Genomic DNA, 13,688 nt, shown 5'->3' on the forward strand with positions numbered 1-13,688 from the left:
CTCACTCTATATCACCCCTGTCTCTCACCCTCACTCTCACCCTCTGTCTCTCATCCTCTGTCTCTCACCCTCTGTCTCTCACCCTCTGTCTCTCACCTCTTTCTCTCACCCTCTGTCTCTCACCCCCACTCTCTCGCCCACACTCTCTCGCCCCCACTCTTGCCCACACTCTCTCACCATCTGTCTCTCACCCACACTCTCTCACCGTCTGTCTCTCACCCACACTCTCTCACCGTCTGTTTCTCATCCACACTCTATCTGTCTGTCTCTCACCCACACTCTCTCACCCACACTCTCTCACTGTCTGTCTCTCACCCACACTCTCTGTCTCACCTTCTGGATATTTTATTTACCCTTTATATCTTAACTGCCCTATACCTACACCAAAATAACCTGTACTGCTTTCTTCCAGATCTTACTGAAGCTTCACATGGGAGAAATAGGAATCCCCCTAACCCAGAAGATAGATAGGGAACACCACCCCTCCAAAATATAGCATTGCGGGAATGAGGTACCTGGACATTGAGGGACTGCGGATCATGTAAGATCCCAGGTGGGATTGCTGCTTTAGATATTGTGAAGCGGGGGCATCCAGGCACTGGTTAAGGGGTTCAGGAAACTAGTCATTCACATCTGGCTTTTTTTTCTAGATCCGACATTTATATACACACACACACGTAATAAGGACTAAAATGGAATACAATAAATAAACTTATGTCAAAAACTAATGTTGTTCTTACTAGGAATTTATTCAATTTATGGGGTTTTTTTAAAACGGGGCTGGGGGCGGGGTTCGGGGCAGTACTAGGGGCGGGGTTGGGGGTGGGAATAGGGGCGGGGATGGGGCCCGGGCTAGGTGGCGAGTAGAGTTTTTGGTTCAGCGAGTAGATTTTTTTGTGATTTGTTGACCACTGGCTATAGGAGTATACCAGCTTTCGGGACTCCCTTTCTTTCTCTCCTGTTCTCTAGAGACCCAGAGCTAGGATTCAAGTATGAGGCTGCTAACATTGGGTATTTTCAATTCCCTATAAACTAAAAGTGACCCATAATACACTCTTAAGTAAGTGAGGAAGTATTCCGTATGAAGTGAATTGTGAAAATATGTCCACATACCCATTTTTTCTCGTGGAATATGACAAATATTTCCCTATATTGGGTTATTATCTGTATAATAAAATAAAAATACAAATATGCTCATAGACTATCTTGAAGTTACATAATAAATAGGAATTCAGAACATCAAGAATCTATGTAAATCATGACCAAGTTAAGCTGTGAGGAGTAACTCTAAAGATCGAGGAGATGTACAAATAATAATTATGTGTCCAAATACTTTTATGTTTTAGACATCTGCATATATTCTCTCAAATAAAGAATGCAAACAAATACAAGTGCGCAACTATATACCTCTATTGTAAAATATTACGTTAACCCATTAACCACCTATGTGATACAATAGTTGAAAAAAACAACCTCTATATTAAAGATAGGCGTCTGCAGCTATAATGATAGGGATGAGAACACCCCTAGAGCAACTGAAATACAAAGAGTACAAAAGCGCAGACGCACATAGTGAAGTAAGTAAAATAAATATATATATATATATTGTTAGGGTAAGATATCTGCATACATCAGATCAAAAATTATTCAGCATTTCATGTACAATGACATGGGTTACCCGACGTCACACAGCCACCGCTGGATCAAAGGATATCCACTTTGTTTCCTTTAGAGAGATCTTTGCCTGGAAACACACCGCCACGGCACTTGAGGAGAACCCTCCGCTCGTCTCCAAGGTCCAGGTAAGGAGCCCTTGCAGGTCAGGGCCATCGAAACCGCCGCTCCGTCCGGCTAAACGCCGATGGGACGCCCTCAGGGGTCAGAGCTATTGAAACCACCGCCGGGCTGGTTCGTCAAGTCTCCCGTATGTAGTTCACGACCAGCCACAAGGTGAGGATGGCCGTAAAGTGAGATATCGCGTAACTTTAATATTGCCAAATTCCACAAATTTTTTGAAAGACTCAGAGAAAATATCAGCACGCAGTTTGTGAACAAGATAATCATAAGGGCTATATAATCTATCCAACGCGTTGGATGAAATAGCTTACGCTACGAAAAACGTTGGATAGATTGCTCCTAAGATATATATAGGCAGACTTTTTTACTTGCAGAAAAAAAAACATTCTTTCATTCCCGGCAGGGTGACTCAACACTCAGCATTTGTTTGCTAAAAATTCCCCTGCTTCAGCACATTCTTGTATCAATTTTCACACTTTTCTGCATATACTCCTTTCACAGCTGGTAGCCCTATGCGGTGTGGTAACCTTTATTTGCAAAATCAGTACCATTCGTGGGTCACCATCTGTATTCACTGCTTCAGTGAAACTTTTGAAAACAACAAACACCTATCCCTTTTTAAGGGCTGACTCACTTCTTGAACCCTGACTATAGCTGGAAGGCAAAACCCCTATTTCAATGACCATATTACACTTTGTGATAGGCAAAATAAGGTTTAGCTACTTCAGCAGTCTTTCTCCTCTAGGGATTGGGGCAAAGAGTCCATCTGTGGTTTTGTAAGTTTCAGTGCAGTGTGGTTTCAGTGGTGTGTCCCTTTAACTCTGATCTCTGTTGCATGAGGTTTTTTTTTTTCTAAGTTGCTTGTAGGCAAAAATCATTAAAAAAAAATTCACATAAAAATCTCCGGTCCTTTTTAACTACAAAGACACCTCTTGTCCCACCTCGGACACCATATGTAGACGGACGTTCACAGAGGTACACAATTGGAGACTTTATAAGGTGAAATTATAATAGGCTTTATTGTGCCTTTTTCCTTTTCATCAGGAAATCATTCAAACACAGAGGGGGGGAACAAAGCTTCTATTCACTTGGGAGTATCTCTAGTGAAAATAAAATGCAATTAATTCACAACTCCATAAGTCAAGCATGTCTCGCATCCCCAAAACATATAGCATGAAATAAGCAGATATAAGCAGTCTCTTAATTATGAAAGTCTTATCGGTTTCTTGCTGTAGAGTAAGCTTCTCTGCTCTCCTGGAACCGCAACCGTGCGTGCACAGAAAATATCAGCATCCAGGTTTAGAAGTCTTATTTGGTGTCTTGCAATCAGCTATGCTGGGCAGAGCTCAAGACCAGTCAGCTCCAGAGATGTGTGTTCTCTTGGTCAGTCTCTCCTGGGAGTCTCAAGAACACTCCTCTGTCTCTCCAAAGGTCAGCTCTCAGTCAGAGCTAAGGAGTCACTTCCTGTCTCAACAGACAGGCTTTTGTAAGCAATCAGGCATGTGGTGTTTATTAATTGACTACCAGCAGTTAACCACCACACTGCCAGATTAAAGGCACATTACTTGAACAGGGATTACTCCCCTATTACACCTCCCCAGAGGCTGTTCTTTTCCTGATCTTCAATCAAGTTGGATGCCCGCTTATATGGAGTTCCTGTTGTTCGTTTTCACTCTATACAAACAGTGAGTGTACTGTGGTATTGCTTGGCTGTTTATTGACTGTGGCATATGTATGTTCTGTGACTGATTCTGAGTGTGATTGGTTAAAAGGGGACTGTGGCAGGACGGCCTGTAGCCGAAGTCAGGGAACAGTCCACACGTGTAGTTTCAGGATAATGAAAACGTTCAGTGGCTTTATTTCTCAACAACATAACAAAACATGTGGGTACACTGTCCCTTTAAACCAAAACAAAACCTACTCCACATTGGGAGAACTGACTAACACTCCAGGCCTATCTAGCAGGCTGGCTGGCTAAACCATTTACCAAACCGTAAGTGTATATTATGCAGTCAGGAAAACAAATTAACAATGCTTACTTTGGTTGAATCCGTCTGGCTATGTCATGGGAGACTCCTGTGGCGGGTAGGATCTCGGTGGGCGGAACAGCACGAGCGTAGTAGGGGTCACAAGCAGGTGTCCGAGGCAGGCGGCAGGTAGCGAAGTCAGGTACAAGCAGAGGTCCGAGGCAGGCGGCAGGTAGCGAAGTCAGGAAACAAGCAGAGGTCGGCAACGAGGAGACTGGAACAGGACAGGGGAGCAAGGACAGGTCTGGGGGCAGGGACTGAGAACAGAAACAAACAGGGACAAGCCAGATTACCAGCAAGGGCTTTTACTGTGAACAGACTTCTATAATACAGGTACAGGTACATAAACAGATCAGGAATCAGAGGCATGTGCATTAGGAGTCTGACTTCAAGCAAAGGCAATTGAACCAACCAGGAAGCAGAAGCTATAAAGGACAGAGACAGGAGCAACAAGAAGACAGACAGGCAGACAGAGGAACCCAGAGGAAACAGAAGACAGCAGCACACCCAGTGGACAAAGAAGAACTATGGCTAAGCAGGAGGTCTAGGCGATCCTGACATTACTCTTCCCTCTCAAGAGCATTCTCCGGACGATCCTCCAGGCTCTTCCCGGAGGCCTTGGTGAAAAGAGGACTCAAGGTGACCCACCTCTGGTGGTTTGTCAGCGGGCAGAGTGTACTCCACAGGTACATTGGGTGCTGCAAGGAACCTCCGAATGGGTGCGTTCAACCCAAATGCAGGGACAGAGACATCAGAAACGTGGGCATCAAAGACGGGTGCAGCCTTTCCACATGAGTCAGTGGGGACACAGAGTTCACTCTTCGTGGTCTCTTTTTGTGACCAATATATCTCTTTTAGTTTTGGAATCTGGAACTTCCCAATGGATACGTTCAACTCCATTGCAGAGGCATGGACATCAGAAATGTGGGCATCAAGGACGGGTGCAGACTTTTCACATGGGTAAGTGGGAACATAGAATTCACGCTCCATGGTCTCTTTTTGTGACTCCCATTTCGTGGTATCACCTAAATTCTCATTAAGACCAGCTATTTGAGTTTTCAGCTCTTGAAGCTGTCCTTCTGCACTTCTTTTCCCACTCAATGCAGTTGTCAGTTCGGCTTCTTTGGAGTTGAGTCGCGACTCCATATCTCCCAGCTGACTCAGAGAAAAGCTTAAATATGTTTCTTCTTCTTCATTTCTGATCTGCAGCTGCCGGTACTCCTCCCGGGCATTGTCCAGCTCCAGCTGCAGCCGGACCTTATCACGGGCTGTGTGGTCCAATAATTTGCAGGCATCGGCCATTTTTACCTCATAGCGCTGTGTCAGGCCAGCCACTTGACAGACGGACACCTTCTCTCTCTCCTCCTTTTTGGAAAGCTGTGTCTTGAGCTCAGAGATCTGCGCCTGCAGCGCTGTGAGTTGCTGAGATGTGTGTTCAGCTGCTAGCTTTAGCTCTTCCTCCAGCAAGGCTCTGGTTATGCTCAGTGTGGCCTTTAGCTCCTCATGCTGTTCTTTGGGGACACACTGGGTACTCAAATAATCTTGCAGCATCTTTATTTTGTAGGCAGTCTGGAAATTTCTTCCTGCAGTACTCGCTGCTTTTCTTCAGCATTCACCCATTTCTCCTTGGTGTCCTGCAGATGTGTACGCAGTTCTCGCAGCTGACTCTGCAGCATATTTTCTGCTTGTGTGCGCCGCTCCAGGGAGACACATTCTTCTTGCAGCACTCTCTTTGCATTCTGCAGTGCTGTCTGCAATTCTAACTTTTCCTGGGCCAACTGTTTCCTCTCCTCTCCTAATTTATGGAGTTTCTTATCTCCTTCACTGACTTGGACATAGAGATTCTTGCACTCCTGGGTTACCATTTCAAAACTGCTATTTAACCCTTCGAAGATCTCTCTCAATGAACATAGTTCTGTGTTGAAGTGGCAATTCCTCTCCTCAGAGGCTTCCAGTTTTGCGCCAACTTGAGCCATGAAACTCTGGTACTGGGCATTATCAGCATAGGCCTTCTCCAGCTTACTTGACAGGATCACCCTGTCCCTCTCCAACTGCTCTTTTTCTTTCTCCTGGAGAACACACATAGCAATTGCTGAAGATAGACAGCTTTGTAGTGCAGCCTTGGCTTCTTGCTCCTTATCTAAACGTCCATAAAGACAATCAATTGTTTTCTGTGCAGCTTGAAGCGTCTGAGTTAGGGCATCTTTCTTTTCTTCCACTATTCTTGGGATACGTCTGTGAGTTGCTTTAAGCTGCAGTATATCTCTTTCATCAAATGCAGACTCTGGGGTTAAATTTTTATTCTTAATTTCTTCTGCAACTTCCACAGTAATGCCTCCCTTCTTTTTCTTCTTCTTCCTTGCTTTGAGAAGTTCTGAAGAATCAGTGGTACTGTGTTCACATTTACTGCTCAAGACTGTTTGAGTAGGAGCCATAATTTCAGACATGGGGAAACCACACTTCCCAAGAAACCAATAAAGAGGAAATGTGTTTTTAAAACAGAAGCATTAGAATGAACAACAGGAATATTAGACACAGAGAGACACAAGATGGGAGAGCTGACCTTTTGAGACTTTAGCATCAATCACGGAGATTTATAAATGCAAGGAAAAAACATAGACAGAGAAACCCTGCAGTTTAAATCTGAAACTTTAGAAATCAGGCATAGAAATATCATAGACAGCAGGAAACTACTACAGAGAAAACTTGCAGTTAGATCTGAAACTTTTGACATCGGACATAGGAATATCAGACAGAGAACCTTGCAGTTAAATCTGAAACTTTAGACATCAGGCATAGGGATATCAGACAGAGAACCCTGCAGTTAAATCTGAAACCTTTGATATCAGGCGTAGGGATATCATATGTTGCAGAGAAACAAACTTTAGGGGAACTTGCAGGTAAACCTGAAACCTTAGAACCAATCATATGAAGAACTACAGATTGCAGGAAAAATTACAGAATGCAGTAACAAAATTATGGAAGCACTCTTGTCTTTTGAAATGGGAACCCTGTGAACAGCAGTGGTCCAACCAGTGATGCAGAGACAAGCCTTGTCCAGGGAATGAAAAGTCAGAGTCTAAAAGGTGGCAACAGGTACTGCAAGGGTTAACCCAGGCACTGCACAAAAGAAAAATCTCAAAGAAAGGTGCACTAATCTCTGCAGCAACAGTTCTAGTCTCAGCAAAAATGTTTTTTCGATATGAACGCAATAATTCTTGCAGAACACTAAGCAGCAAAAAAAAAAACCTTCCCAACTGGGATTTCCAAAAAAGAAACGAAAGTACTTATCTTAAACCATGCGGATGTGGTCTGCTGCAGCAGGCAGGAAAGGGTGCAGGCAGAAGAAGAATCTGTTCCAGCGAGGTCCAGAAGTGGCCTTTGCTTTCTGTCACGGGAGACTCTTGTGGCGGGTAGGATCTCGGTGGCCGGAATAGCACGAGCGTAGTAGGGGTCACAAGCAGGGGTCCGAGGCAGGCGGCAGGTAGCGGTCAGGTACAAGCAGAGGTCCGAGGCAGGTGGCAGGTAGCGAAGTCAGGAAACAAGCAGAGGTCCGAGGCAGGCGGCAGGTAGCGAAGTCAGGTAACAAGCAGAGGTTGGCAACGAGGAGAGTGGAACAGGACAGGGGAGCAAGGACAGGTCTGGGGGCAGGGACTGAGAACAGGAACAAACAGGGAAAAGCCAGATTACCAGCAAGGGCTTTTACTGTGAACAGACTGCTATAATACAGGTACAGAAACAGATCAGGAATCAGAGGCATGTGCATTAGGATATGGAAAATAGCTGAAGCGCTCAAATGCAGGTATATCTCAAAATGATAATAAGCCAGACCACTGGCTGGTGCTGTGCTGGTGCGCTTTTTGGCAAAAGTGCTGGTGCGCTTTTTGGTAAAAAAAAGAATCTCCCTTTTCCCTGCATGTGCATTAGGAGTCTGACTTCAAGCAAAGGCAATTGAACCAACCAGGAAGCAGAAGCTATAAAGGATAGAGACAGGAGCAACAAGAAGACAGACAGGCAGACAGAGGAACCCAGAGGAAACAGAAGACAGCAGCACACCCAGTGGACAAAGAAGAACTATGGCTAAGCAGGAGGTCTAGGCGATCCTGACAGGCTAGCAGCTCACATAGCAACGTGCTCTGGTCTAAGGCAGCCAGCTACTGCCAGTAACAACATTCTGTTATACCTTGCTGGTTATCAGGTGTCAGCTTACCTCCTGATTACCTAGCTTCCTCCTGAGTTAACCTTCTGAGTGCTGGATGAAGCACTCAGACATTTGTCTCCCAGGCATTACTGATAGGGGTTGACTTCACCCTGTCACAGGGACCCTCTGCCATTGGTATATGTGTCCCCCCAGTACCCTATAAATCCAACTCTGTGATTTAAGCCTTTATATTTGGCGGTCACGTGTTCATGAACTATAGATTTTGATGACACTTTATGTCATTTCTCCTATCAAATATATTGGAGCAGCTTCATTAATACTTATATACCCAGGATCAAGATTACTGGTATTCGTCACATATGGGATTTATTGGAGGTACATAATATACCTGTGAAATATTTCTGTTGCACCATGATTGGACTCTATGTCCTGTCTTTGTCATTCTATGTGTGTGTATATGTCGGATTCAGGAAAAAAAAGCCAGATGTGAATGACTAGTTTCCTGAACCCCATAACTAGTGCCTGGATGACCCCTCTTCACAATATCTAATGCAGCAATCCCACCTGGGATCTTACCTGATCCACAGTCCATCAATGTCCAGGTACCCGCATTCCCGCAATGTTATACATTGGAGGGGAGGGTGTTTTCTCCCCGGCTTCTGGGTAAGAGGGGATTCCGATGTCTTCTGTGTGAAGCTTGAGAGTCAGATCTGGAAGAAAGCAGTGTTGGTTATTTCGGTGTAGTATAGGGCAGATAAGATATATAGGGTAAATAAGAGATCCAGAGTGTGAGACAGAGAGAGTGTGGGTGAGAGACAGACAGAGAGAGTGTGAGAGAGAGACAGACAGATAGAGTGTGGGAGAGAGACATACAGAGAGAGTGTGGGTGAGGGAGAGACAGAGACAAACACACAGAGACAAAGACAGACACACAGAGACAAAGACAGACACACAGAGACAGAGACAGAGACAGACACAGAGACAGAGACAGACACACAGAGACATACACACAGACAAACAGAGAGAGACACACAGACACACAGAGAGACACACAGACACACAGAGAGAGACACACAGACACACAGAGAAAGACACACAGACACAGAGAGAGACACACACAGAGAGACACACACAGAGAGACACACACAGAGAGACACACACAGAGAGACACACACAGAGAGAGACACACAGAGAGAGACACACAGAGAGAGACACACAGAGAGAGACACACAGAGAGAGACACATAGAGAGAGACACAGAGAGAGAGAGAATGAGAGAGCACGACAGGGAGAGAGAGAGGGTGAGGGCGACAGGGAGAGAGAGAGAGGTTGAGGCGACAGGGAGGGAGCGAGAAAGAGAGGGTGAGGGCGACAGGGTAAGAGAGAGAGAAAGAGAGATAGGGTGAGGGCAACAGGATGAGAGAGAGAGAGGGTGAGGGCGATAGGGTGAGAAAGAGAGAGAGAGAGGGTGAGGGCGACAGGATGAGAGAGAGAGAGGGTGAGGGCGACAGGGTGAGATAGAGGATGAGGGTGACAGGGTGAGAGAGAAGGTGAGGGCGACAGGGTGAGAGAAAGGGTGAGGGCAACAGGGTGAGAGAGGGTGAGGGCAACAGTGTGAGAGAGAGAGAGGTGAGGGCGACAGGGTGAGAGAGAGAGAGAGAGGGTGAGGGTGACAGGGTGAGAGAGAGAGAGGGTGAGGGCGACAGGGTGAGAGACAGAGAGGGTGAGGGTGACAGGGTGAGAGAGAGAGAGGGTGAGGGCGACAGGGTGAGAGAGAGGGTGAGGGCGACAGGGTGAGAGAGAGAGGGTGAGAGAGAGAGGGTGAGGGTGACAGGGTAAGAGAGAGGGTGATGGCAACCGGGTAAGAGAAAGAGAGGGTGAGGGTGACAGGGTGAGAGAGAGAGGGTGAGGGCGACAGGGTGAGAGAGAGAGAGAGAAGGTGAGGGCGAGGGCGACACAGGGCGAGGGTGACACAGGATGAGGGCGACACAGGGCGAGGGCGACACAGGGTGAGTGCGACACAGGGAGAGGGCGACACAGGGAGAGGGCGACACGGAGAGGGAGAGGGCGACACAGGGAGAGGGCGACACAGGGAGAGGGAGAGGGCGACACAGGGAGAGGGCGACACAGGGAGAGGGCGACACACTCAGACACACACTCACAGACACACATACAGACACACACACAGACACACACACACACTCACAGACACACATACAGACACACACACAGACACACACACACAGACACACACACAGACATACTCACAGACACACACACACACACATTCACAGACACACACACAGACACACACACACACACACACACACACACACACACACACACACACACACACACACACACACACACACACACACACACACACACACACACACACACACACACACACACACACACACACACACACACACACACACACACACACACACAATCTCACAGACACACACACTCAGAGACACACACACTCACTCACAGACACACTCACTCATAGACAGACACACTCACTCACAGACACACTCACTCATAGACAGACACACTCACAGACACACACACACAGAAACACACTCACAAACACACTCACTCACTCACAGTCACACACACTCACAGACACACACACATAGACACACACACATACAGTCACAGACACACACACTCACACACAGACACACACACTCACAGACACACACACTAACAGACACACACACACACATACACTCACAGACACACACACTCACAGACACACACTGGGTGGGTATTCATTGGAAGAGAGGTGGCCCATCTGTTCATCCAGGCCTTGTCCTCCACATGCCAGCTGCGGGCTGAGGGTCGGGCAGCCAGGCGGGGGGGTCGGGCAGCCAGGCGGGAGGGTCGGGCAGCCAGGCAGGGTGTCGGCAGCCAGGCAGGGTGTCGGCAGCCAGGCAGGGTCGGCACGGCAGCAAGGCGGAGGGTTCGAACAGCCAATCGGGGGGTCGGCCAACCGGACAGGCAGGCGGGAGGTCGAGCAGACATGCGCGGGGGTCGGGCAGCAACGCAGGAGGTCGGGCAGTGCGGGGGGATCGGGGGCCAGCGAAGGACAGCCGCACGGCCACACCAACCACCCCAAGAGAAACGTGGCCTGATGGGGAACTTTGCCAAAACTCTTTTGCCCCTCCCCCCCCCACGTGCGCATGCGCAGGCTGAAGCCATGGCGACGGGAGTTAGAGCTGCTAGCCTGCTTCCCCGCTCCCATTACCTGTGCATGTGCCAAAGGAGCGTGGAACGGAGGGGAAGTGCCTGGGCAGCAGCCGTGGGACCCCCCAGCCTACCTCCCGCCCCAGGCAGCAAGCAAGTATTGGGGGTATGGGGGGTTGGGGCTGACCCAGAGCTGCCAGCCAGCCCTCTTCCCCGTGTCACACCAATCAGGGAGGGGGATTATTTATTTATTTATTTTAAAAAAAATTTGGCGCGAGCAGGGGAGTTCATGGAGCCGCAGCACGGCTCGCCAGCAGCCTAAATCCACTCGCCATGGGCGTGTGGTTATAACTATTTGTCAAACACTCTATATATATATACCTTTATATATATATTTAGAAGAAACAAATAAAAAACAGGCGCACTCATAGTGTAGTAAGGTTACAAATTTATATGGGACTGGAATTAAAATATGAACTGTGCACTCACATACGGATCAATAAAAATCGCCTGTATGAGATAGAATCTCAATTGCCAACAACTGCAGCAGGAGCCCAGCTGAGCCTCCGGTGTGGAGCAGTATTCCGTCTATGAGCAGGGGGGGCAGGTGGTAGCGGTAGGCACTCCGTGTATCGGAAGCAGGACACACACACCTTCTGCTGTTCAGACGCTCCTCTCACCATAGAGAGCTTCCGGGTTAGCTGTATCTTTCCGGCTGCAGTGAGCATGGCAGTAATAGTCCGCCCAGATGGCAGTGGGCTAGGCAACTCCGTTTGCACGTAGTACTAACAGTTCAATGTATAGTAAACAATAAATGTACTCCAAATAATATGCCCTACGCGTTTCGTCTTGTGGACTTCGTCAGGGGTTATATAAAAATATATGGTTTACACACAGTATTTATAACTAGGGTATCCAATCACAAATAGACTTGGTTTGATTGGATGATTACACGCAGGTAAGTAGTTAGAACCAAATATGGCCGTTTCATTGACGACATTATTAGCATTTGGAATGGTGACAAAAACCTACTGGAAAACATTTTGGAATCCTTCAATAACAACGATATGGGTCTAAAATTTACCCACACAATACATCCAGACAGCATAGTATTTTTGGATCTTGAATTGTTCATTGATAAATCAAATATGAACATCCAATTCGGACACATTTTAAAGCAGTATCTACTAATAGCTATTTCCAATACAGCAGCAACCATTATAAAAAATGGTTGAATAATGTGCCAAAAAGTAAATTCTTTAGATTTTAGAAAGTGCAATATGTAAAAAATACCATTTAATATCTTATTATATATTAGTGAAAGCACTGTATGCCTGTCTGCATCTTCCTGTATCCCTAGGGGAAATATCATTGGTCCCTTGGGCCGCCCGCCCCCCCACCTCTCATTGGCCTGAGGCGGAGTGACGACACACACACACACACACCCTCCAAGTCATCGTGACCCGCGCGCACCTCCTCCTCTCCCTGTGTCTCCCTGTTTCCCCCGCTTTCACCCCTGCCAGCACCGCTACAATCAGCGGGGGAGCGGAGCGAGCGCCAGGGACACCCCCCATGCCTCTCAAGCATGCGCCACACGCCCCCGTGCTCTCCTCCTCTCCCCGTGTCAGCTCCACCCCGGTGCTCCGCTCAGCTCTCCCCCCCGGAGCTCCGCTCAGCTCTCCCCCCGGTACTCTGCTCAGCTCCCCCCCGGTGCTTCAACATGCAGTGGACACGCGGCACCTAAGATGGCGCGCCCGGAAGGACCCTCTTCCTCCCTCGCAGAGTAAGATGGCGGCGGACGGAAGGAGAGGTGACGTGTGTGTTTGTGTGTGTCACTGTGTGTGTGTCACTGTGTGTGTGTGTGTGTGTGTGTGTCACTGTGTGTGTGTGTGTGACACTGTGTGTGTGGGGGGACACTGTGTGTGTGTGTGACACTGTGTGTGTGTGTGTGTGTGTGTGTGACACTGTGTGTGTGTGTGTGTGTGTGTGTGTGTGTGTGTGTGTGTGTGTGTGTGTGTGTGTGTGTGTGTGTGTGTGTGTGTGTGTGTGTGTGTGTGTGTGTGTGTGTGTGTGTGTGTGTGTCACTATGTGTGTGTGTGTGTGTGTGTTACACTGTGTGTGTGTGTTACACTGTGTGTGTGTGTTACACTGCCTCTTACTCCTGTCTGTGTGTGTGTGTGTGACACTGTGTGTGTGTGTGTGACAGTCTGTGGTGGGGGCCGAGGGGTGATGTGGTGGGGGCCGGGGGGTGATGTGGTTGGGGCCGGGGTGTGATGTGGTGGGGGTCAGGGGTGATGCAGGGGGGGGCAGTAATGTGAGGTGCAAGGGGGGGAGAGTCATGTGAGGTGCAAGGGGCGGAGAGTGGTGTGATGTGCAAGGCGGGGGACACTGATGTGGGGGCCAGGAGGGGTGGAGAGTGATGTGGGGTGCAGGGAGGGGAGACCGCAGATGTGAAGGAGGGGGGGGGCGGAGATGTGAAGAGGGGGCGGCGGAGCTGTGAAGGGGAACGGA

This window comes from Ascaphus truei, chromosome 3 (genome assembly GCF_040206685.1).
Source record: "Ascaphus truei isolate aAscTru1 chromosome 3, aAscTru1.hap1, whole genome shotgun sequence".
Classification (NCBI taxonomy): Eukaryota; Metazoa; Chordata; class Amphibia; order Anura; family Ascaphidae; genus Ascaphus; species Ascaphus truei.